The following is a 24,117-nucleotide window of genomic DNA, read 5'->3' as shown; positions in this document are numbered from 1 at the left end:
CCTCTCTGCCAACCCAAACCCAATTGGCCTTTGAGGCCTTGCATTTGCAGGTCTCTGTGAAGTCTGCCTGCAGTCTCTGATGCTTTGTTTAACAATGTGCCCTGCAAGACTTTCCACCTGCTCCTCTCTCCCCCCTTCCCCACACAAATCTTGAGTTTCTCTCTTTCTATGCCCCACAGTACCCAGCTCAGGGCTGGGTATAAAAGCAGACTGTGATCTCCCAAATCTAGCTGCCCACAGCAGCAAAAGTGCCCTGGAGCTGCTGTGGCCCTACCCTACTCTCTGCTGGGACTGGCTGTGGGGCTCAGGCAGGGTGGGCCCTTCCCCAGGCCCAGCCTGGCCAGACTGTCCCCAAGTCTCTGCCCAGCCAGGTCGCTCCAGTGTTGGGTGCATTATTCCCTGAGCTGGCAAGCACTCTGTGTTCCCCACAATCTCATGCCTATAAAGGCCTAAATGGCGCCAGTGGAGATGGAAGCCTTGTTCCAATCTGGGTCCCCACAAGCCCCCCTTCATTTCCCAAGTCTACACTCAGTTTAGGCTCATAAGTGTTATGCCTTTAACTAACCTCTTGTCCACACCATGCCCACAGAATTTTTGTTGTTGTTGCTAGTAGAACGCTGGAGTGATTTAGAGATAGCAGTGATAAAATGACTCTGAAAGGGCCTGGATTACCACTGGGGCCACTTGGCCAGGGAAACTCAGCCCCAGATACAGAGGAAAAACAAAATAAACCCATGCCTTCAGTTACACTGTGCTGAGGGAATGAACCAAAAGGGCTTTACAGAAAGGCAGCACAGTGCAGGGGAGCCGTGGCTTCAAGCCCTGGCTACGCTTAGCACCTGTGAGGTCCTGGGCAAGTCACCTCCTTCGGAAAGAGTCCCTTGACACCTACGTCCCTACCTATGGGCACCTACTACTCCTCGAGCTTCTCATGCATCTCCCACTACACTGGATTTCCTCCAAACCAGGGTTACATCTGTTCTTCTCAGTCACCCAGCTCAGGGCCTGAGACAGAACAGCACTGGTAAACATTTGTTGGATGAACAGATGGATAGAAAAACAAAAGAACAAAGTTCAATTCTCTGGGCCTATTTTTCTCTACAACAAGAATTAAGCCACTCTCCATTGTACATTCCCTAATGCTAAGCACAATGCCTGGTACACCAGAGGTGGTGAAGTCCACATGAAGGCAAGAATGCATGGAAACCTGTGTGGTCTGGCTCCTCATCAGGGTTGTAGTTAAGAATCCACTGAGGCCAGGTGCGGTGGCTCACGCCTGTAATCCTAGCACTTTGGGAGGCCGAGGTGGGTGGATGACTTGAGGTCAGGAGTTCGAGACCAGCCTGACCAACATGGTAAAACCCCGTCTCTATGAAAAATACAAAAATTAGCTGGGCATGGGGGTGCACCCCTGTAATCCCAGCTACTTGGGAGGCTGAGGCAGAAGAATCACTTGAATCCGGGAGGCGGACGTTGCAGTGAGCCAAGATCATGCCACTGCACTCCAGCCTGGGTGACAGTGAGACTCAGTCTCCAAAAAAAAAAAAAAAAGAATCCACTGAGATGGGGGTGAAAACATTGCAAATACCTGTATGAGAGTGACTTTGATCAGTGCTACCCAATGTGTGGGCCACAGTCCAATAGCATCAGCATCGCCAAGAAACCTGCTAGAAATCCAAATTCTCACCCCAACCTATTGAAACAGAATCTCTGGGGACAGGGCTCAGGAATCTGGATATTAACAAGCCTGTCAAGTGATTTTTATGCACAGGAAAGTGTAAGAAACACTGTTTTTTTAAATCACAGGTCTAAATTACTTAAGTTCTCTGCGCCCCAGTTTCCACATCTGTAAAATGGGAATAGGAATACATGTAAATGTGCTCAAAGGAGTTGCAGGCATGTGAGCTCTTGTTGCTGTTGTTGCTGAACACCTAGCCAGGAATCCTGCACCCCTGCATTGTGCGAGACACTAGGAGAGGCAGAGAAGCGGCAGACACCGCCCAGTTCTCATGTCCAGAGCTTAGGCTTCGGGTAAAGACATGTTAAACTAAGGAGCATGTAATGAAGTACTTATGATGTGGCTGGGGTTCAAGGCTGATCCAGAGGCCCCTGGGATTGAGCTGAAGTCATCCACGTAAGGGATGCTAAGCTCACCACCCCACCAAAGCTGGCAGGAGAATTCTCTTTTACAGAACAGGAAACTGAGGCCGAGAGGCAAGACTGGCCTGAGGTCATCCAGGCAGTGGGGGCTGAGCCAAGCCTGGCATGTAGGCTTCTAAGAGATTACAAGCAGATTACAAACAGAAGTGCCCTGCAGGAGCTGTCACTCGCCATGGCCCAGGAGCGGCAGGGACAGGCTGCCTGCACACACTCGGTGAATTCAGCTCTCCTCACTTCTGGCCAGGAGCCTCACGTGGGCTGAAGGAGTCACAGCATCTCACCTGGAGACAGCTGGTTCTCTGCAGCCACCAGCTTTGCTTGACTGGGGTTACAGGTGAGGGTCCTGATAACTCCAGTATCCTGAAATTCCCCAAAATAGCCTCTTTCCCAAACCTTGTTAAACTAATATTCATTCATTTACTCTCCAAGCATCTCCTTTGTGCAGGCTCTGAGTGGGTGGCTTTAATCCAACAATGACAAGAAAATCATTAACTTGGGATTATTATTCCACCTTTAGAGATGTGGCTCAGAGAGGGCATATGGCCTGAGGTCACACAGCTCAAGCAGGGTCTGATGGTGAAGCCTGTGCTCCACTCATGCCCTTGCTGCTTCCCTGAATCAGAAGCTTGGGTCAGTGCCTGGCTCAGACCCAAATTAGGGCCCAACTTTGGGCAAGTCATAGCCCCACTCTGAGTGAGCCCAGATCTCCCAAGGCAAGGAAAATATCATCTCTCCCAGACCTGTCTAAGGAAATCTAAGAAAACGAAATAAGGAGCTGTGCAAACATGCAGGTGTCACTGACCACCTCTCACAGCTGGCCTCAAGCACAGACAGACACTGCCAGGGAACTTCTCCTCATGGCTCTGAAGGCAAGAGGACTGTTTTCCTCATTTTGGCAGAGGCTTACAGAGGTGCAGTTCTCACACAGAGGCACAGAGCTACAAAGTCCAGACTTGAACACAGGTCTTCGGGTTCCTGGCCCAGGGTTCCTTCCAATTGGAGCTCTCATTGTCTTGCCACTTCTTCACCAAAACCTCCCCCAACTCCCACCCCACAGAACAGCAGCTCCTACCCCACCCCATCCCACCTCCTCTCCCTACCTGGCCCAGAGAGACAAGCCTGGAGCCAGCAGCCACCAGGACCTTGTCCAAAAATCCCCAAGCAAAAGCAGGAGGGGAAAAAAAGGCACAGTTAAAATTTGAAATTTCTTGAACAGAACCCTCTTTTATTTTGAAGAAGAAATCGTAGACTTGGTTCACAGTTCGGGGAAAAAAATTAATCCTTGGATTCACTTTGGGATTCAGCAAATTAACACCGTTTGCTCTGGTTTGGGGTTTGAGGTTTTGGTCAAATCTGTGGGATGTAACAATTGGGGATACCCCACCCCACAGGCCCCAAGGGTATCAGCCTCAGTGGCTCCACTTAAGGGGTGGGGACAAGGAAAGACTCATCAGGGAGGACCAGGCAGGAATCGTGGTTCCCTCAAAGCTCTGAGCGCAATCGGCCCAGGCCTGGACTGAGAAGCATCCACCCTTGCCCAGCTCAGTCTCCTCCTCAGTCTGGGCTAAGGACTGGGCTGCCTGCCTCCCTCACACCCTGGCACAGCAACCCAGGGAGGAACCTCCAAGCCTAAGAGATCCAACACATCCCCATCGGCCCTGCCCGGGTCTTCCCAAGGATCCTTCCACCTCCCCACTGCATGGCGCACTCCCTGAGGGCCAGTCCTCAGAACCCAGCACCATCTACAGGCATGGCCGATGTAGATATTTAGAAATCACCGGCACCACCCAAGCACCCCCATCCCCAGCCCTGCCACAGACATGTTCCTTAAGGGCAATCAGGCTGAAATAGGCAAGGCACAGGTCCTTCCCCAGCCCTTGGGCTGAGCCTTCCAACTTTCCACGTGTGCATCCTGGGGCCAGAAGCACCCTCCACCCTGACCTCCAAGAGTACCCTCTCATGCTCTCCAGGGCCAAGCTAGGCTGTATCCCTCCCCATCAACCTCATTTCAGGGCTAGGAGCTCTAATACCTCCTTGAATTTATTACAATTTCTCTTTCATGCCTCATACTAGAATGAGACGGCTTTGGACATACATGCCTTCAAATCCCACTTAGCGGTCCTGCGGGCCCTCTGGCCTTGCTAAGGCTGACCAACACCAGAATGTCACACTTGTTTTGCCAGTTCTCCGGGATTGTGTTATGTGACATACACGGAGCCCCTAGCTGAGCAATGCAAACAGCGGGTATGCCAGAAGCCCAAGCTCTCCTTCCCCTGTCCCCACTACCCTTGAGAATGACGCCAGCCTACAGCTCTGATGACAGACACACATGAGGGGTATAATGAGCTTCCTGAGGGGCTAGTGTTTCCATCAACAGAGTGCAGTGTGTAGATTAGTCATAATGGGAGTTATAGTTGCTACATCCACTTTTCACCAACAAACAAAGTTGGCGGAACCAGATTGGCTCCTTCCATGAAGGACCAGCAGTGATGCCCACCTTCCAGGTGAGAAGATAGAGGCACGAAGCCGCCAAGTGGCTGGCCAAGGCGGTACACGTAGTGGGGACGGCGCAGGGGCAGGAATTCAAGTCTGCCAGGTTCTGGGAGCCAGTGGGGAGAAACACCCCGCAAATGACAGCCTCGCCTCACCAACACCTAAGCATGTTCCCAAAAGCTCTGCTCCATGGCCTGGCCATCGAACGCCAGACAGACAGCCAGAGGAAAAACAACCCAGTTTGGAAGGCAATAAAAATGTGTTTTTTCTTGCTAAACAAATTAGTTTACATCTGGCAATGTACAAATAAATAGAGGGGCCTCTGCAGGCCCAGACCAGACGTCTCCCAGGGCCTGGGCCCCAGTCCGATTGGACCCAGCCCCGGGCACCCGCGAGGAGCACCCTCACTTTGCGCTTGCTGTCACGCCATCTCTGGGATCTGCGGCACCTCCTCACCTCCTCTCCCTACTTCTCTGTCATCACCTCAAGAACTGCCCATCTGTAGGCGTTCCTCCAAGCCTTCTTCTCGCTTAAGGGAGGAGCACAGTCTCTGGTGTTTGCCTCCCACCTCACTGCTGCCAGGCCTCCAAAACATACTTTCCCCTCTGAGCCTCCGTCTCCTGAAATGAGGAGACACTTTGACTCCTCAAAGTGTCAAATGGAAACACTGATGTCTCCTGCCAGAGCTATGGCGAGAATAAGATATACCTGAGGTCCCCACCACCCATGGCTGGCACTTAGAAAACAGCCCCCAAACGTGGGATTCCTCCACAGTTCCCTGGCACTGCCAGCTCCTTGGGAAATATACTGGCTGTGGATGGCCCGAGGTCTGTTGATCCTGGTCTTTCTTCCCCACGCTCCTGAGGCAGTGGGCACCCCCATCAGACCTGACGATGTCCCCACCAGACGTCCCCTGAGGTGCCTGCCACCCTTGCTGTAGAGCCACACTCAGCTGCAGCTCGCCGCAGATGCCCAGAGGGCCCCCTTGCACCAAGAACCTCTCTGCGGATTTCAGCCATCAGTTCTCAGGTGGCCTGGGAGTGCGGGAGGGTGGGGAGGAGGGGAGCGGCGTCGCTGCCTCAGAATGGGCTGCAGCTGTTCAACCTCCATACAGATGAAGAAACTGAGGCTCAGAGAGGTTAGATCACTTGCCTGGCATCATTTAAAAAAAAAAAAGCCAGGTCTCTGGACTCCTAGCACCAACAATATTTTCTAATTCATATTAATGAGAAAAAGCTGGTACCTGCCCCTCCCCACGAGCCATGGATGGGGAGATGATGGCAGAGATGTACTAAGGGCACAGAAACATCACCTACAGCCTGTCCAAGTACCAACAGCCACCAGGACTGCCCAATTCTCTTGGAACTAAAAGGCTGCTGAGTTTGAGCCCTGAGTTAAATGGATGCATCACCGGGGCATTGCCAACTGGTACTATCAGCCAGAACACAGACAAGAACAGCCGGAAGCAGAGCAAGAGTGAGGCCTCAGCCTCGGGAAGCAGGGAAGGTCTCTGACCTCAGTCTCCTTAACTGGAAACGGAAAGCACTGGACAAGCTGAACTCCAGGGTCCCTTCCCAGCCCAAGAATCTGGCTTCTAGCGACCCAACTTTCCAGCCCACTTCTGCTGTCAAGCGTGGTATGCCTGTGGTCTGGGTGCCCAGGCAGCAAACCTAAAACCAGCCCCTGGCTGCTCCTTCCCTATGACCCCTCCACAGTCTGGGAGGTCACCCCCCACCTCTCACATCTTCTTCCCACCAGGCCCAGGTCTGAAGTTGGGCTCGTGGCCACTACAGCTGCCGGCGTTCTTAGATGAAGCGGGAAACATGGGGGAGCAACCTTACATCCCACTTTATCTCCCTCCACTACCTCCAGGCCACCCTGGACCTCTGATGGGAGGGGAAAGGGGCCCACTATGAGGGGGAACGGGCAGGAGAGAGGGAGGTGGCAGCCACAAATGCCCCCAGCAGCAGCTGCATGACTGTGGGAGCTGGGCCTGCAATTAAAATAAACCCCAAAACAGCCTTAAAATAACTACAAGGCATTTCAAGAAGATTGTATTGTTGAATTTACTGTTTGTTTACTGAGACAATCCGAGTTGGGTTTCAGATGAAAGTAGGAGGGAGACCAGATGTGAGGCTGAACGTCTGACCTGAAGCATCTGCTGCTCCAGGAGGAGCCCAGGAAAAAGGGCAGCCCAGAGCGAGGCAATGAAGACTCAGAGACTCAGACCCCTGCCCAAGCCACAGGCTGCCTGGCCCCTCCTGTTTGGGCCCCAGAAAGCCACTTGCCCCATTTACACAGAGCCCAGGGAGGGCTACTGAGAGGCACAGTGTCCCAGAGAGAAGTCAGAGCTGCAGAACCACAGAGATGAGAGCTCGAAGTCAGCCGTGCCTCCTGGACAGGCCCCTTGGCTGCTCTGAGCCGCTTCCTTGGGACAGCAATCATTCCTGCCCTCCTGTGCTACTGCGAGGAGGGCCCGGGGAGGGCTGGAAAGCCCCTGTAGCAGGCTGACACATGGCGGACAATGCTGGCCCGACTTTTTGACTTCTCTCTCCAGCATGTCGGTCCTTTCTCGTAAAGAGGATTCTTCGAGCTGAAAACCAAAGGCTTCTACCCACACCTGAGGCAGCCTGACCTGGGGAAAGGCCACCCCATGTTCCTGTGGCTCCCAGGGTGCCCCCAAATATGGAAGCAGTAATTGAGACCCCTGTTTCCTTACCGAACCCATCCAAGCCACATGTCTTTGAAATCCTCAAGGTCAGGTGCCAGGTCGAATTCTCCAGATCCCCAAACCCCAGCCCAAATGTCTGCTGAATGAAGGAGGGAGAAGGCAGAGAGGGAGGCAGGTCTCCACTCACAGGGAGATTCTAAAGGACCTAGATTGTCTCAGCCACTAACAGCTTAAAAAAAAAATTCAGATCAAATACGGCATTTGTTCTTAATGTCTTCATAAGGAAAGGCAAGGAGGGAGACTTCCATCACATCAGTCTCATAGATAGGAACACGGAGGCCCAGAACGATTAAGAAAATGTACTTCCCTGTCCACAAACCCCTGCTTTTTGGCAGGAAGTAGAGACCATCATCTATACCATGAGTGTGGGGCCCGCCACTCAGTGGCACCAGTACCAGTACTAGGGTGAAAGGGGACAGTCACAGACCTCTGCTCCTGACAGAGCTGTGTCACCATGGGCAAGATACTTAACCTCTCTGAGCCTCTTCCTCCTCTTGCAAAAGATGAATAATAAAGTCCCTCACCTTGACAACATTAAATAACAGAAGGGAAAGTAACTGTAGACCACATGGAAATGTGATCATCAGAAGATGTGATAATCATCCTGTTAATATCAGAGAAGGTTTTAAAACTCACATGGTCAGAAAACAAATCCTATTTGGGGGAATAGGTGTGATGCTCTTACTATCCGCTGAATGAATGAGTGAATGAATGAAAGACACTCCAAAACCAAAACCATTCAGGTCATCTGAGTTTATTCTAAGACTGATTCTCCCTAATAACTAAACAGCAGGAATAAAATATCAGATCTAATCCCACAGCTGTCTAAATGAGCAGGGTGAGACGTATTTGAAGGCAGAGAATTGACTGTGGACAAGAACTTTACCCTTCACTGTGCCCAAGGTGTACTTCTCCACAAGACGGCACACACGTGGCCACTGCCCGACACATCTACCCTGTGCAGACACTGGCCAGATGATCTCAACCCTGGACACACCTGGGTCAGTGTTTCCAGGGCCTTCAGGCTGACTGCACTGATGCTATCTGCCAGGGTCAGAGAGAGGATGCAGGTCCCTCTTCTTGGCCTTGGGTCCACGCAAGCCTCCGAAATTAAGTTAAAGAGGAAAACTCCAGCACTCCTCCACTGCTCCACGATCCACACTGGCACCTTCTTTTCTGAGTTCGTGGCTGCATGAAGATGCATGCCCAGCTGTGAGTACCTGGGCTGGGTTATGGGTAGATGGCATGCTGTTCCCCAGGGCTGCTCATCAGAACCAGGGCTGCAGCCTGAGGTGGGCTGAGACCGGGCCGGCCACCATTGTCCAACAAGGCAGAGTTTTGGGGCCTCATCGTCTGCTGCCTGCATCACTGCCACCTCCCCTCACTGGCCGCCCTGCTCCCAGGACAATGCCAAGTAGAGAGGAATATACTGGCTGGAGCCAGAGAGGGGCCTGGACCCAAGTCAGAGACAAGGGAGAATTCCTGTAAAACTGTGAGTAAAATGGGAGAAGTGGATGCCACCAGGCTGGACAAGCCAAGAAAGAGAGCATTCATATTCTCTCTGCTGACAAAGCAGGGGACTGGACTTCCTGCACCTTCCACAGCTCAAGGATGGCTATGTCTTTTCAAGGACTACTAAGGAAAGGCAGGAAAAGGGCCTGAGCCCACCAGTGGTAACCACCCCACAAAGACTTGTGAAGCCCCCACTTTGCTCTAGGTGCGTGGGACATAGGAGGACCTACCCTTCGGGAACAGACGGCTCAGAGCTAAGAGATGCACTCGAGGTCACTGTGGGTGGGTGGAGCAACTGGGACTGAACCCCCTCTTCTCCTCCCCCATTCTCTTTTTCTGTAGAGCCATCTGCACCCAGCCGGCAATAAGTTCCTGCTCTCAGGGGCCTTCTCTGACCATTTCCCCTCCCCTCCTGCTACACTCTGTGTTGAGTTTATACTACACTAACTTAAACCACTTTGTAGGCTACTTTGCAAGTGTTCTTAATCTTTCAACTAATTCGTCGGCTCTTAGAAAATAAAGGAAATTTGAAATTGCTGTGCTGCATGCAATAAACTCTTGGCATCTGGCCAGTGGGGGCCGTTTCAGGCAGATTCCGCACTAGCCCTGCACAGATGCTTCCTGTTGTAAAGGTGAGGCGCCCCTCTGCCTCTACACAGCCCGCTCACCACCCGACTCCGACTCCCACTCCAACTTCGGACCCACTTGCAGCCACGCATTCTTCACTCCTTCAGCCATCCAGCAAGCAGCCGCTGACAGCTGACACCTGGTGGCAGGTTGTGTGCTAGGCATGAAGGAGTGGGGGGATGAAAGGTGCATCAGGCACAGTCCCTGCATCCCTGCATCCCTGTGAGGAGCTCACATTCTGGTGGGGGAATGGCCTTCTCACTCTTATAGATGTGACTGAAGTAAGCTGAACGTAATCAGAACAGGGCCTTCCTCTGCAGGTTACCTCTCAATATGTGTCCCCATAAGGGATGCCGAGGCACAGGCAGATGGCAAGGCCCCTGGCAGAGACCTTAACTGCTGGCATTGCAAGTTGGTAGCTCTTTGCTTATTAGAATACACCCACGCTCCTGTCTGAACTGATACTTCATGGGCGAAAACTGCAGAGCCAGGGGGCAGGCAAGGAGAGAAAGTCTTAGGAGAGGCCTTTTCACCATTGGTTAATCTAGGAGGAGCTGCCTTTCATAACAAGGGTGCAGCAGACGCTCATTCAATCAGACCAGAGTAGGAAGGAAACTCAAAGATTATCTCAGACAACCCTGCCATTTTACAGATAGATGGACTGTGGCCCCTAACTGTATGATGAGTTAAACAGATGTCCCTGCCTTAACCTCAGCACCTAGTGAGCAGTCAGAGAGCAATCAAGGAACCACACAAATAATACACAATCAACTCTGTTCACTGTACATAGGAGAGGAATCAGGAAGGCTTCCCTGTAGAAGTAGCATAAACTGAGACATTAAGAATGAGGAAATAGTGAGCAAAGTCTGCAGCAAAGGAAGGGAGAGGACTCCAGGTCAAGGGAATGGTCTGTGCAAAGGCACACTGAGGCAGAAGGTGGCACAGTGCTTTAGAAGGAAAGGAAAGAAGGTGAGTTCAGTCCTGGCATACGGAGTCTGGGGTCCCACTTCTGGCAGACACATTCCTGGCTCCCTACCTGCACCGTGGATATACACTGCGAACACCTCCTGAACATCTACCAATGGCCAGGTGCTCATCCGAGCGCTCACACTCAGTAACTCCCTAATGGGCATCCTCACACCAGGTGGACGCGATTTTAACCACAGAGGCAGGCAGTCCCCAGAGCCTGAGCCCCCCAACCAAAGGCCTCCTAACTTGTGGAGCACAATGACCACGAGCAGAGACTATGGTGTCAAAGAATCCTGGGTCCAAGCCCCAGCCCTGCTTCTGATTATCTGCATGACCCTGGGTGAGTTACTCTATCTCTGCGGGCCTCATCTGTGAAATGGGGAGAATGATGGCACCACCTACTTCAGAGAGTCCTCACATGGATCACATGAGATCATTCACATAAATCAGTCAGTACGGTGTCTGGCACACAGCATGCATCAGGGATGTTAGCAGGTACTAGCCTTAGCTCTTCTGTTTCTAGCCCTAGCAGAAGCCCTGGCACAGGCAGGCATGGGGAATGAAAGAAGGACCGAGGTGCCCGGTAAATGCTTGTCAGGAATGGAGTGTCACAGCCCTGAACTGGGTACCCTGGGGAGGTACTGAGCACCCATCAAGAGAGACCCTCAAGAACACAGTGGGTGGTCACTTGCTGGGGATGCTGCAGAAGGGATCTGTGCATTGGGAGGACGTAGATTAGAAGGACGAGGGCTTTGTACAGTCCTTGCCAGGCCTGAGACTTGGGGACTCTCCCGACCCACCCCGCCGGCCAGAACACGGACAATTTTACGGAGCTCAGTTTCTTAATCACCTTATTCTGCCAGGGCTTAGAGTGGAATCTTTTCCCCAAATTGGACATTTATGGGGCTGGAGTAAAGACGGAGAGCAGGACGGATGAAGTGTCCACATTCCAGCTGGGAGGTTAAGGGCTTTTGTGTTCCTTCCTTCTAAACTCCAAAGTTCCCAGCCAGGCCTGGGGGTGTCCATGTCTCCCTCAGATGGGCAGGGCATTCCTGGGTCCATGTCCTCCCCACCCCCAAGATATCTGTGTCCAGCTCCTCCTGCCCTCTCCGGAGGGAGCCAGGCTGCTAGAACCTCAGGGCCTCCCCAGAACTCAACACAGGACTGGCACCCAGAAGGTGTGTGTATTTATGGAATGTGTGAACCAAACTCAGCCTGATTTTCCTAACCCTGGGAAAGCGTGGGAAAGCCTAGAAGCCTCTAGAGGTCTCCCTGCTCCCTCTGACTCCTGGGATCTCTGTGGTCAGGACCAGCCTGGGCCCCTTAAGATCATGGATGGGGACCACTGCAGGTGAGCCTCACTTCACACTGCAAGGTGAAGCAACAAGTAGAGGTCAAAGCCACCAGGGTGGCTGGCTGTTCAGAGAATTTTGCTCTCACAAAAGAAATTGAGGGCCCTCCAGTACCTCCTGAAGCACAGTTTGGTTTCTGTCACCTCAAATCAAGAACTTTCAGTGGCTTACTAGTACCCACAGGGTCACCTCCAGGCTCTTCAGCCTGGCACTCATTCCCTTCTTCCCCGCCATGAATTTCCTTCATACAGCTCCCACACCGGCCTGGCGGGCCACCTGCCTCTCCTGTCCTCCTGGCCAGCAGGCTCCCAGCACCCCTACCCCATGACCACCTCTCAGCAGAAGTCCTGGGCCTGCTTCAGGGCAGGCAAGTGGAGCCTGGCTTGATGTGTGGCTTCAGGGAATTGGCTTTGCCCAGATCAGAGAATCCACCCTGCCCAGCCCTGAGCTGGAAACAGAGGACACAGAGAGTCATGCTGCCATCAAGAGACTCACGGGAGGGGAGACAAGCCAGAGCACTGGCGCTGTGGGGACCCAGAGGAGACACCCGACCTGGGCTAGAAGTCAGGGAAGGCTTCCTGGAGGAGATGCTGGCAGAGTTCTGAGAGGGAAACAGAAAAAAGAAGAGGGTGAGGAGGCATTTCCTCCAGCAAAAAGGCCATGAGCCAGCAGGTAAAGGTGAAAGACAGCAAGGCGGGTGTCCTGGCTGACCTCTGCCAATGCCCAGCTCACAGCAGCACCCCCCATCCAGGAGCCACAGACAAGGAGACTAGACAGCACGCAGCTGACCCTACATGCTGCCACACACCCCTGCACCTTCACTCCCATTGGAGCCCGCGGACATACCATTCCTTGTGGCCGCCCCGCCGCGGAGGACCGCGTCCCCAGAGCGCCGTGGTGTCTGCGCTGCCGGGCGCGATCTGTTATTATCCCCCGTCAGCGCTGCCGGCCTGTGTACATTCCTCCGTAATGAGTCTGACCTCCTCGGCAATGTTTAATCAGAGTCTAATCGACCCTGGCTTTGATCTGCTGCATTTTCTGCAAAAACCCTGGTACCTGATTTTTACAATCTGATTAGCAGGCTGACTCTCCGAAGCCAAAATTACCCTGAGTTGCAGAGATCCCTGCTGAGTTCTTTGTGTTTTTTCCCCTCTCTTCCAACAAGTTATTTCCTGAGACAACTGTCACTTCCCTCCTTGCCTGTGACTGTCTCCGTCACCCTCAGCTTTCACATCCAGTCAGTTGTCAGGTCTCAAATAGTGGGTCCTAACCCATCCCCACCTCTCCCCAGCGGCTTCAGCGCTGGCCACCGCTACCACAGTCTGAGGCTCCTGCCCCTGACTGGCCCCTCAATCTGTCCTCCGCCCCGCAGCCAGATCTGCTGGGAGCTGCTGCACTGTGCTGAGCCATCTGGCCTCAGGAACTGCTCCCTGCTGAGCCCTCCAGCCAGCCTCACCTCAGATTCTCCCCATTCCCTCTCATGCATGGGTTCCGTCAGAAACCCACCCTCCCCCTCTGCCCCGGCCCTTCATCTAGTTCCCTCTCCCCATCATCCACCAGGCTGCTCGCTGGCCCCTCTCCACTCCCACGGCCATGATCTCAGCTGCCCACCTATGGCCATTGTTCCTTCCATCTCTCCCACCAGACTGCAAAGCCCCTTTAGGAGGTTCTCTCTCATGCTCCACTGTTTCCCCACGAAGCGGAGCAATGACTGCCCTGAAGCTGGGTACTTAGTAAGTGAGGGAGGAAGGAAGGAAGGAACATTCCCTTGCAGCCCATTCTGGAGGCAGCGCACTGCCAAGTCAGACCATGGCCCCTTCTTATCTTTCAGCTCCACAATGGCACAATTCTCCACTCCAGTTCAGCCTACTCCACTTTCTACCAGCCCCCAGGCCTCTCTCATGGAGGACATTGCTTTGTTCTCATCCGCAGGGCTTTTTCCCTCCAAAGTGGGAAAGAAGGGTGAGAAAGAGAGCAGAGCTCCTTGTGAGCACAGGAAAATGGTCCTTGCTTGGTTGGTGGCAGACCCTGAGCTGGGCCCTGGAGGCACAGATGAATCAGATCCTCTCCCTCTCCTCGGGAAGCTCACAGACTGTGGAGGCAGCGAGGGGAGCAGATAAACTGGAACGCGGGGAAAACAGTGCTCATCTCTGGCCAAGGGAACTGACTCTGCTTGAAAAAGACAGGAAGGAGTCCAAGAGGGAGCATCTGAGCTGGGTTTAAGAGAGAAATAGGAGCTCTCCAGCCAAGAAAAGAGTGACCATGCAAAGGCACAGAAGCATGAGAACATCTGGCGGGTTCAGAGGATGGGAAATGTTCCGGGTGGCTTGAATGGAGGTGGGAGTGGGGCAATAAGTTTGCTGTGGCCAGATCACCAAGGGCCTTGTCCACCATGCTAGGGAGGTGGGACTGTGCCCTGCAGGATCACCGTGTCCATCACATAATTGAACTTCCTGACGGTGTTGAGCCCTTTCTTTGCCCTGGTACACGGTGGATTCCAGAGCTGTGTATAGGAGGCTCCCAAGAGCTACTCCACTGCCAGTGAGGCCACCGAGGCTCAGAGAGGCCAAGCGACTTGGCCAAGGTCACACAGCCTCCGAGGGGCAGAGCATGGACTGGAACCTAGAATCTCCTGAAGTTAAGGAAAGGTTTTCCCAGGATGGAAGCAAACGAGAGAATCACGGTGGGAGCACAACTAGAGCTAAGCAAGAAAGCTGGACTTGGAAGGGGCCGCTCGCCTCTTGGGCAGAGGAGGAGGAGAGTAGTCCCAGCTCCCAAGGCCTTTCATACCCTGTAAGACACCACCCGTCCACCTGGGTCTCTCACACATTTTGGGGGGGTGGGCAGTGGAAGGAAAGAAAGTCTCCTGAAGGCTTCCCATGGAGCTCTTTCACTAATTATTTACTCCCAGCCATTCCAAGGAGACCCTGAGACAACATCTATCACCTGGTCCAACCAGCTAGCCCCACTTCACCAAGCCCTCGCGTGTCAGGCTTTACACAGTTGAGCCCCCACAATAATTCCTCAGGGAAGACAAAGTACATCCTCGCTCTCCTCACCCTGTGAGAGCCAAGGAGCTTCCTGAAGGGCCCCCTGCTGTCAGGTGGTTCTGTGCATTCTCTTCTTCAAGCCACAAGGTCTGCTTACATGCTCTGGGTCCCCCCAGCTAGGAAGGGCAGCACCGGGTCAAAGCCCCTGCCGCCCACCACCCAGCCAGGGTCTTCCCATAGCATCTGGCCACCTCCTTCACAAAGGGACAGATGGTGCGCAGGAGTTCTGGCTAATGGGGGTTCCAGTTAACCAGGTATCACAGGGTGTTCTCTGCCCCAGGCCCCCATGTCACCAGGGAACAGTGACAACTGCTCCCACTTGCACAGGCTCCCAGGCACAGGGGCTTGACCTCCCCGCACCTCTCACCCCAACTCAGGGAGCCGGTGGTGCCCACCACATCATAGATGAGGAAGAGTCCTAGACGCAAGCAGGCCTGGCTGTGCCCCTAGCCCCGCCTCAAGCCCAGAGGACCCAGCCTCTGGCGCTCCCTGGGGCCATCAGGATCACCGCACTGTGCTGTCGGGGCTGAGGAACTGGGGCTGCCTCGCTGGAGGCCACACTGGCCCTGCCCCAGCACGTTTCCTGCTTAGCAGGCTCTGGCCCTGTGTGTGGCGTGCTGACACCCGCTCAGTCCCTGATTCAGGGTGAGCACCTCACCAGACTCTCATTCAGTTCTATTTTCTCTGCAAACATCCCCACGGGCCCATCACTCCCTCCTGTGCCCAGGAATGCAAGTATGGGCTCATGGGGGATAAATCTGTCTGAGTCTGTATTTTGACTAGTCCCTACAAAATGTACTCTGAGCACTTTGCAGGGGAAAGGTAGGGAAAGGGGAAGAGGTGGCGGGTAGAAGGGGGCTCACCCCTCGTGCAGCTGTGCAGTCCTGCCAAGCCAGGGACTAGGGATTAGACCCAGTCTTTCTGGTGCCGCCTTTCCCACCGCCCTCTCTGCTCTCCTGCCCATTCCTTAGTGCCCAGGCCAAATGCCCCCTCCTCCACAAAGACTTCCCTGGTCTCCCGACTGGGAACTAGGATGTCCTTCCCGAACTCCATAGCACATTCCTCCTCCCTCGTCTCACGCTGACGAGTGACTGCCTTGCTTTCCCCAGGAAACCCTGAGCTCCTCCAGGGCAGGCCCACAGGCCCTGTACGGTGTCATGTACAAGAAGAGATGCTAAGGAAAAATCTGCTAAATAGGTACATTTTTAAAATTGGTTTCTGTGTGTGTGTGGGATGTTTTCTGGTGAAAACCAGAAAACCTGCCAGAAAAATTCTAAAAGGGCCATACCACTTGTTTTTACATTTTTACTGAGTGCCCGATCTTGCCCAACGGCAGCGAATTCATTTGGGGGCACCTTGAGGACACCTGCTGGCAGAATCTATAAAGGCCCAAGAGTAGTGTAGAGGTACCAGCCACACCCCAGGCCAGACTCTGGGGCGGGCATGGCTGAGGAATAAAACCATCACGGTAGTCTTAGAACTCCAGGGTCCACATTCTTCCTCAAGCCCCCTGCTTTCAGTAGCACTTTGTGGACGGCTGAATACATTCTCTCAGGTCGTTTGATGGTTTCCTTACACGTGGGGCAGGTTAAGAGACCAGCCCAAAGGTACAGTTGGTCCATGTACCTCAACACTCATTCAAAAGACATTAGAAAGAGAGACGTGGAGAGTTTCAATTCAGAGCAGTAAGTGCTGTGATGGAGTAAAGCAGGGGGCAGTGGGCGTACAGAGGAGCCACAGCCCAGCCAGAGGGAAGGAGGCCTCAGAGGCTTCACAGAGGCACCAACTCACAGCAGCTGCCTTCTTCCCTAGGTGAAAGGCATTTACCCCGGCTGGCCTCTGGTTCCAGTCCTCCCTCCTGGCTGCAGCCCTCCACTGTCTACCAAGTTGACCCACCTGTTGAGTCCCATGTATCTTCCCATCCAGAAACATCTTGAACTGAGAGTCAGCCAGACCAGGGCAAGTGACCACAGAGATGGGGAGTCGCAGCAAGATCTGTGCTGTGACCTTTCTGCCTGAGAACAGTAGAAAGCAAGCGCTCAAGAGGTCTTCATTCTCAACACTTAGCCCAAACAAACACTTACTTCTCCATTTGGCCACAAGCAGTACCAACGCCCTGTGTGACACTGGGCAACTCTGCCCCTCTCTGGACCCACCATAATAGCCTGAGACCAGACCTCTCCTGTCCAGGAGTGTGGCATCTGTGATGTGTTACCCCCCACCAGGCCCCTCTGAGAGGCATCTCAGTGCCTATTACTGGCCCCTGCAGATGAGGTCCCAGGAGCTCAGCCGGGCCCTCAGGCCCCTGGCCCTTGCCAGCCTTCACTTGCCCATATGTGCCCTTCAGAGCTGGTTTATCCCCACCACTTTGCATCTCTGGGCTACATGTAGTAAGTGGAATACCTTTCCCCTTCCTGCCAGGCCAACACAAGCCTATCTCTTCCCAAATGAAGCTCTCTCACACTTTGCACTGTGCTCCCTAACCCTGAGTCATACTATGTGGTCATTATCTGATACACAGTGGCCTGCCCCCTCTGCTGTGAGCTCCCTGAGTCAGGCCTGAAGCCTGATTTATCTCTGGGTCCCCAGCATAGGCTAGAAAAGGTGAAGAACAGGAATCAAACATCAGCCACACATACACAGTGAGGGCATCAGGCCAGGGAGCCTCACCACCCAGCAACGCTCGGCACCACAGCACCGCATCTTCAGGGCCACAGGCAGGGATGGCTCACTGCCCCAGGCTCCACTGCCCCCATCAGCACATGACGGGGAACAGGGTGGTCTCCAAGGCCCTCACTCTGTGAAGACCTGTGCTGCAGGACACAGCTGGGGCAGCTTCCACTGGTCTCATATGAGACATGGCAGGGGGCTCCTTCAGGAACCAAATCTCAAATGGCCTCTGCCTGAACTGGCTGCCAAATGGTCAGTTTGGAGGGTGGAGAAAGGACACTTTAACACTACAGAGCCTCTTGGCCTCAACGTCTGCATCTGGCAATGGACGTGACAGAACAAGCAGGACACTGGCGCAGCCTGCGCTGTCCAGTGCTGTTCAGAGTGCCAGGGCCATCTGTCTTTCCCTCAGTCGTCCAGAGAGGCAGGCAGGGCAGCGACGATTAACCCCTGTTTTCGGCTGAGAAAATGAGACTCAGGAGGCAGGACATTTGAACTGGCCTTAACAGACAGAGAAGGAAGAAAGGGCTTTTCAGCAGTGGGGTGGGCATCACCGGAAACAGGCGATGATGTCGATGCGAAAACTGTCCAAGGGTGTGGCTGAAGCAGGAATAATAAAAACCAGGTGCCACTCCAACTGCTTTGCATAAATCTAGACATGTAATCCTCAGAACCCCTTGAGGTGGATACAATTATGTCCCCCTTTTTACAGCTGGGGCAACTGAAGCACAAGTAACCTTCCTGAGGTTATCCAGCTAGCAGTGAAGGAGCAGGGACGAAGCAAACCCAGGCTCCAGGGTACACATTCCTCCTCAAGCACTTGCCCGCACTGCCTCTCAAAAAGGAAGGAGAGGCCAGGCGCTGTGGCTCATGCCTGTAACATGCCTGTAATCCCAACACTTTGGGAGGCTGTCAGGAGGATCACTCAAGGCCAGGAGTTCAAGATCAGCCTGGGAAACACAGCAAGACCTCCATCTCTACAAAACATTTTTAAAAGCTAGCCAGGAATAGTGGTTACACATCTGTAGTCCCAGATGCTCAGGAGGCTGAGGTGGGAGGATCACTTGAGGACAGGAGTTTGAGGCTGTAGTGGGTTATGATCACACCACTGCACTCCAACCTGGGCAACAGAGTGAGACCTGTCTCTTAAACGAAGGGAGCCCATGAAAGCCTCCTATTCAGTGGTGCCTGGCCCTTAATTAATATCTGATGAGCAAACAAGTGGGTGGGTGAACAGAGAGTCTCAGCATCTCACCCTACCTATGATATTAGCTCCCTGGTCTACAGCCCTCATACCATTGGCTGGGACCACTTAGTCCCACAGCTCTCTCTTCCCACCCCCGAGCTCCGTTTCCAGCAGGAAGATTTGAGAGGGTCCTATGGAGCTCCAAGTGAGGCACACAGGGCGGCTACTAGTCCGACTCTGACCTCAGTCCCACCTCCAAGCTCCTGCCTTGCAGGGCCCACCACGCCCTTGCTGCCACACCATGGTCAGGCTTGCTCTGGCTCTGCCTTTGTCTTCCTGGCTGCAGGCCCCTGCCTCTGATTGCTCAGTTTGATTCCTGAACTAACCCTGTCCCCATTCCCCTCCCAGCTGGTGGGTCCCCACACGCCTCAATTTTACCATCACTCATGGCCAGATTCTAGTCAAAGCCCTCCAAAAACTTACTCCCACGTAGGCCAGGGTACCCAGCTCCACTCAGGCTAGGTCGCATCCCCACTGTGTTCCTCCCCAGCTGTACCCACAGTGGGGGCTTCAGTGCCCAGGCCCAGCCTCTCTTACCACCTGCTGCCCACAGAGCCCAGTCTGACCCAGCCCTGCCTATCTCATCATTGTCCCTCCCACCACCACAGGAGACACACACGAATCTAAATCCAAGTTCCTCAAAGTCTGGCCTTTTGCCTGTTGCCCACAGAATCTTGGGCCCACCCTGGACTCCGTGAGCAGAATCACTGGAGAAGATAAGGCCTGGGAGGACCCCGGGCCCAGGATCCCAGATCCACACGGACGGGAAGAAGCTGAGCCCCCTGCTGCTCCATGCTCTCCACTGTCCATGAACTCCTCCACCACTGCTCCTCCTCCATCCCCTCTCCCTCTCCCAACAACCCCCTTGCCTGGAGCTTCCACACCTTTTCCACCAGCCACTCCCTGCAGCCACTCAGCCAGCATCAAATCATACACTGGCCAAGCTTTGACTTGCTAATAAAGGGTCCTTCATTTCTGCACAGCTCCACCTTACTGAATTTGGTTTCTCTAAATGACTTTATATTCCTTTCATGGCCAATCCCGACCTCCCTCCTACCCCACCTCCAACCCAGAGTCACACCCACCCAGCATTACCAAGTTCCACAGTTAAACCAACTCTGCCCCAGAGACTGTGTTTCTGAAAGCATAGAGAGATGTATATTATCATTACTCTAGTCCCAGCATGGCAGCAGCAAGGCCCATATGGACGGGGGTCATCGAAGACGGAGGAGTTGCACACCTATAATCTGACCTGGAGACAGTGTCTGGCAATTTCACGCCCAGCCTGCAGCCCACTCTGCAGTCCTCCCTATCTCTGTTAAACACCTGACCCCTCAAACTGCCTCCCTTTTTCCTAACCCAAGCTTTCTTTTCCTTCTCATCCAACCTCTCTTTTTCCCCAACTAAAGAGAAGGATTTGAAAAGCTATTTCTAAAACTACTATAGAACAATAAAGCCCCTTTTGAACTAAGCACACCATGTAAGGAGGCTTAAACTCACTGCCAGACTCAGTATCCTGGAGTTCAACACTATGTCATATCCTTGCTCAAAAGCCCTCCATGGCTCCCCACTGCCTGAAGAGTAAAAGGACTCAACACAACCATAAAATAGCAACTGGTATTCAATGTACTTGAGATGTGCATGGAAAGAATGTAGCAATAACGTGAAGGATGTAACAATAACAATAAACATAGCTAGCAATTATTGAGCACTTACTATGTGCTTTACACACATTAATACATTACCCTACAGGGTTATAGTAACCTTCACGACAGCCTTGCCAGGTCGGTGCCACTATTGTCTCTGACTTAGAGTTGGGGTTGTGCTGAGAAACAGGGCTTCCAGCAGCTCTGTTTCTCAGCCACTGTGGGTGCAGCTGGGAGAGAGATACGGAGGGTATGGGCCCTAGCCTGAGTGGAAGTGGGGGACCCTGACTCAGGTGGGGGTGAGTTTTTGGAGGGGTTGGCTAGAAGCTGGCTGTGAAGAAGGGAAGTTGGGGAAACCCAGGCCATCCCAGCTCAGGCCTGCTTTCTCCCCACTGGGCTGGAACCACACGCTTGCCCAAGGCCCCTGCAGGCCCAGTTCTCTGGATGGGGGGCACCACCACTCTAAGCAAATCCCAAAGTCTTCCAGGAACCCACTCAATCTTCACTGGCTGGACTGGCCTGTCTGTCAATGAACTCCCAGGGGCCCATCTCATCCCAGGAAACACCTCTAGAGCCCTTCTCTATCCCTCTACATCCATGTCCATCCTTTCTGAGAGAAGGTATGTCCCTCACAGGTGCACAGCACTTCACAGTATAAGGGTGCTTCGTCGAGACCTCGTATCAACCCAGAGAGAGAAGCAGGGCAAAGTACATTCCACTCTACAGACAAGGAAATCATCATGACACCATATGTTCTAGGCACTGTTTCATAATTTAATCCTCCCTACAGCCTCTTCTGAGACGATTATCCCCACTTTACAGATGAGGAAACTGAAGCAGAGAAGAGCTGTGACTTGCCATGGCTCCATGTCAAGTCAGTGGCAGGACTTGAACCCAGGTCTCCCTGGGGTAGTCAGTCTCTGGAGGCTACCAACATGGCCAACTTAACCTCAGAAGATCCACCTTCCCTGCTGCTGACCATCCCAAACCTTCTGGACACCCAGACCTGGGGGGCAGGCATCTGGCCAACCACTTGAGACAGTTCTCAGCAGCCCCTGCAGCCAGAGGTCAGAACTGCTAAGTCTGGCTCCGGCGTGCTCCCCCAGCCACCACATCCCATCCTGGTCCCACAGCACCCCAGCCAGAGCTGCCCCCACAGCCCAGCCTCTCACCCCCGCCCACAGATCCAAATTTCCATTCCCTCAGCAGCATGAGCTCAGTGGGGAGGAAGGCAATCTGATTACAAGCAGTCCTGGCCTTGGGGTCGCCAAGGGTGTGGGCATCATAAAGCAGGAGCCCTGGCAGCACTGAAGAGGGGAGGGGATGGTGCAGGAAGCCCGGGATGTCGAGGCAGGGCTCTATTACCACCACACTGGGTGGCCTCCTGAGCCTCAGTGACCCCACCTGGAAAGCGTGCCTTTTCATCGATCGCTGCCTTACCTAACCCTCCAGATGGCTGTGTCGCTCAAAGTGACCTTGATGAGAAGATGCTTTGGGAAATAGGAAACATGACGCAGACACGAGGAGGCTGTGTCATCACCGTCACTCTGAACAAGCTCTCCTTGAGCGCCTTCCCCAGGCCAGGCCTGACGGTGGGCACTGGGCTCATGGAGAGGAGGAAACAGTCCTGACCCCCGCAGTCTACTGCCTGGTAGGGGAGACAGGCAGCAGGCGACCACCACACAGGTGCCTGGTGCTGCATGGAGGGACACTCTAGGGACTGCAGGGACCCAAAGAAGGGGCTCTGACCCAATCTGGGGTCAGGGCAGGTCTAGGATGGCCCCCTGAATGAGTTTGAAAGACCAGCGGGAGTTGGCCAAATGGAGGGGGTGGGCCCTGTAGGTGAGAAATGGCAGGGGTAAAGGCATTTAACCCTTTAGACGTGGGGTGCTGGGGGAGGGGTGACAAGGAGAGAAGACATTAGCAAAGCACACAGCACACCATAGGTGCTCAGAATGCGGTTGTTCTCTTCCCCTCCCCATACCTCACCCTGTGGACTCAAGTCCAAGCTTATACCTCCTCACTCCCTTTCTGCGAGTCAGCTGGCCCTGCCAGGAACCCTTTCTGCCTTCTCTTCTCAGTGGGCTGTACCCAGTGTCCCTGCTGGCCCAGGAAAGCCCTGCTGACCTGACCTCCTGGGCATCAAGCTGGGCCCAGCCCATGAATTGAGCTCATGCAGAGGGGGCCCTGCTGAGGTGGCAGCACCACCCAGGAAGAAAGCCCAAGCTGGGCTGACACCACTGGGATTCCAGCTCCACCTCCTACAGGCTGTGTGGCCTTGGGCAAGCTGCTCAAGGGCTCGGACCTGAGACTTGGGGTAGAAGGAGTTACTATAGACTGGGCTACATGGGGCACACAGTGCAGTCCTGCACACACACTAGCAGGAGCTAAATTCTCACTATCATAGTAAATTGATGCTGCCTCAAAAAATCCAGACTGTAGGGTCACTTGGTAAGCATGAAATGTCGTGCAGGACAATGGTTACTAGTATGGAAGGGTGGCTGAAAACATGGGCAGCTCCGATCGTGCCTGCGAATAGCCACTGCACTCCAGCCTGGGCAACACAGTGAGACCCCCATCTCTAAAAATATATAAATATATATACTGGCTCACTACCTCCCCAGACACTAGGGACCAGGGCCAGGCAGCAAATGGTTCCTAATAAGTCAGGGAAGGCAAGTCAATGAAAACATTACAATCCACAGTAGGCCCACATCCATTTCAAAAGCCCTGTGTGTAATGAAGCCCTGCAGGCCGACAGGCAGCTGGGGTAGGGATGGGTTGAGGAAGAGGAAAGCCCCAGGCTCTGCTGCTCCCAGCTGGTCTGGACTGTGTGGCCCAAATCCCCAGTTATGTGACCATGGGTCATCATCTCACCTCGAGAGCTTGCAGCTCCCATGTGTAAAAGGGGAGTGAGAGGCCTCCAAGGTCATGGTGTAAGTCTAAGGGGAGGATGTGTATGAAACACTAACTGGCAGTGAAGCGTGAAGGAGTGGCAGGAGAGAGAAGGAGAGGTCAAGGAGAGTCAGGCTGGGTGAGCCGAAGACCTAACCAGAAGAAGGTGGTGGATGGGGCACTACAACTGACTTGTCTGTCCTCAGCCAGCCAGCTGGGAGCTCCCTGAAGGCAGGGACCCATCTCACTGGTGCCACAACTGCCAGGTAAGTAGCAGGCACTGAGCAGTGAATGTCCAGCACAGCAGAGGGCTCAGCCCGACCCTGAGCCTCTTCCCTCCACCCTGTGTCCTGGGAGGCCCCAGGTCCAGTTCAGGAAGGCAAGAGGGGCACGGGGCAGTAGACAAGAGCTTGGAGACCAGAGCCAGAACAAAGGAGGGAAGATGACCTGGAGAAGTGTGCTGCACTGGGACCCAAAAACTGGCTTTTACTGAGCACCTACTGAATACAAGGATATTCGGTTTACATACAGTGTTTCATTTAGCTCTGGCAACTACCGCTAGAAATGAAAACTCTTCATCTGTTAAGAAGGATTAATCAATGCAGCCAAGATCACTCATTTTAGGAGAGGCTCAGGTCTGCCTGACCCAGGCACCAGGGGCCTTTCCTGGCCCTCTTTGGCCCCTAGCTGTGGGTGCCAGAGCATCTCTTGAGAATGCAGGCAGACTCACAGTCAGGAGGCTGCACTCCAAGTCCAGAAATGTCTC

The 24,117-nt window shown here is 53.7% G+C and overlaps 1 protein-coding gene and 1 non-coding gene across 11 annotated transcripts in view; both read right to left on the bottom strand.

The window, feature by feature from the left end:
• GLIS1 (GLIS family zinc finger 1) overlaps positions 1–24,117 on the bottom strand; it is a 237,050-nt gene that overhangs the window by 169,673 nt on the left and 43,260 nt on the right. The window lies entirely within an intron of this gene.
• Positions 16,124–16,187, bottom strand: LOC114675021 (U7 small nuclear RNA). The gene has a single exon (XR_003726108.1). It is a non-coding gene; the product is annotated as a U7 small nuclear RNA (small nuclear RNA).

The sequence above is a fragment of the Macaca mulatta genome, chromosome 1, assembly GCF_049350105.2.
Source record: "Macaca mulatta isolate MMU2019108-1 chromosome 1, T2T-MMU8v2.0, whole genome shotgun sequence".
NCBI classification, from domain to species: Eukaryota; Metazoa; Chordata; class Mammalia; order Primates; family Cercopithecidae; genus Macaca; species Macaca mulatta.
The sequence above is the reverse complement of the archived record's forward strand: the minus strand, read 5'-3'. Positions and strand labels throughout refer to the sequence as shown.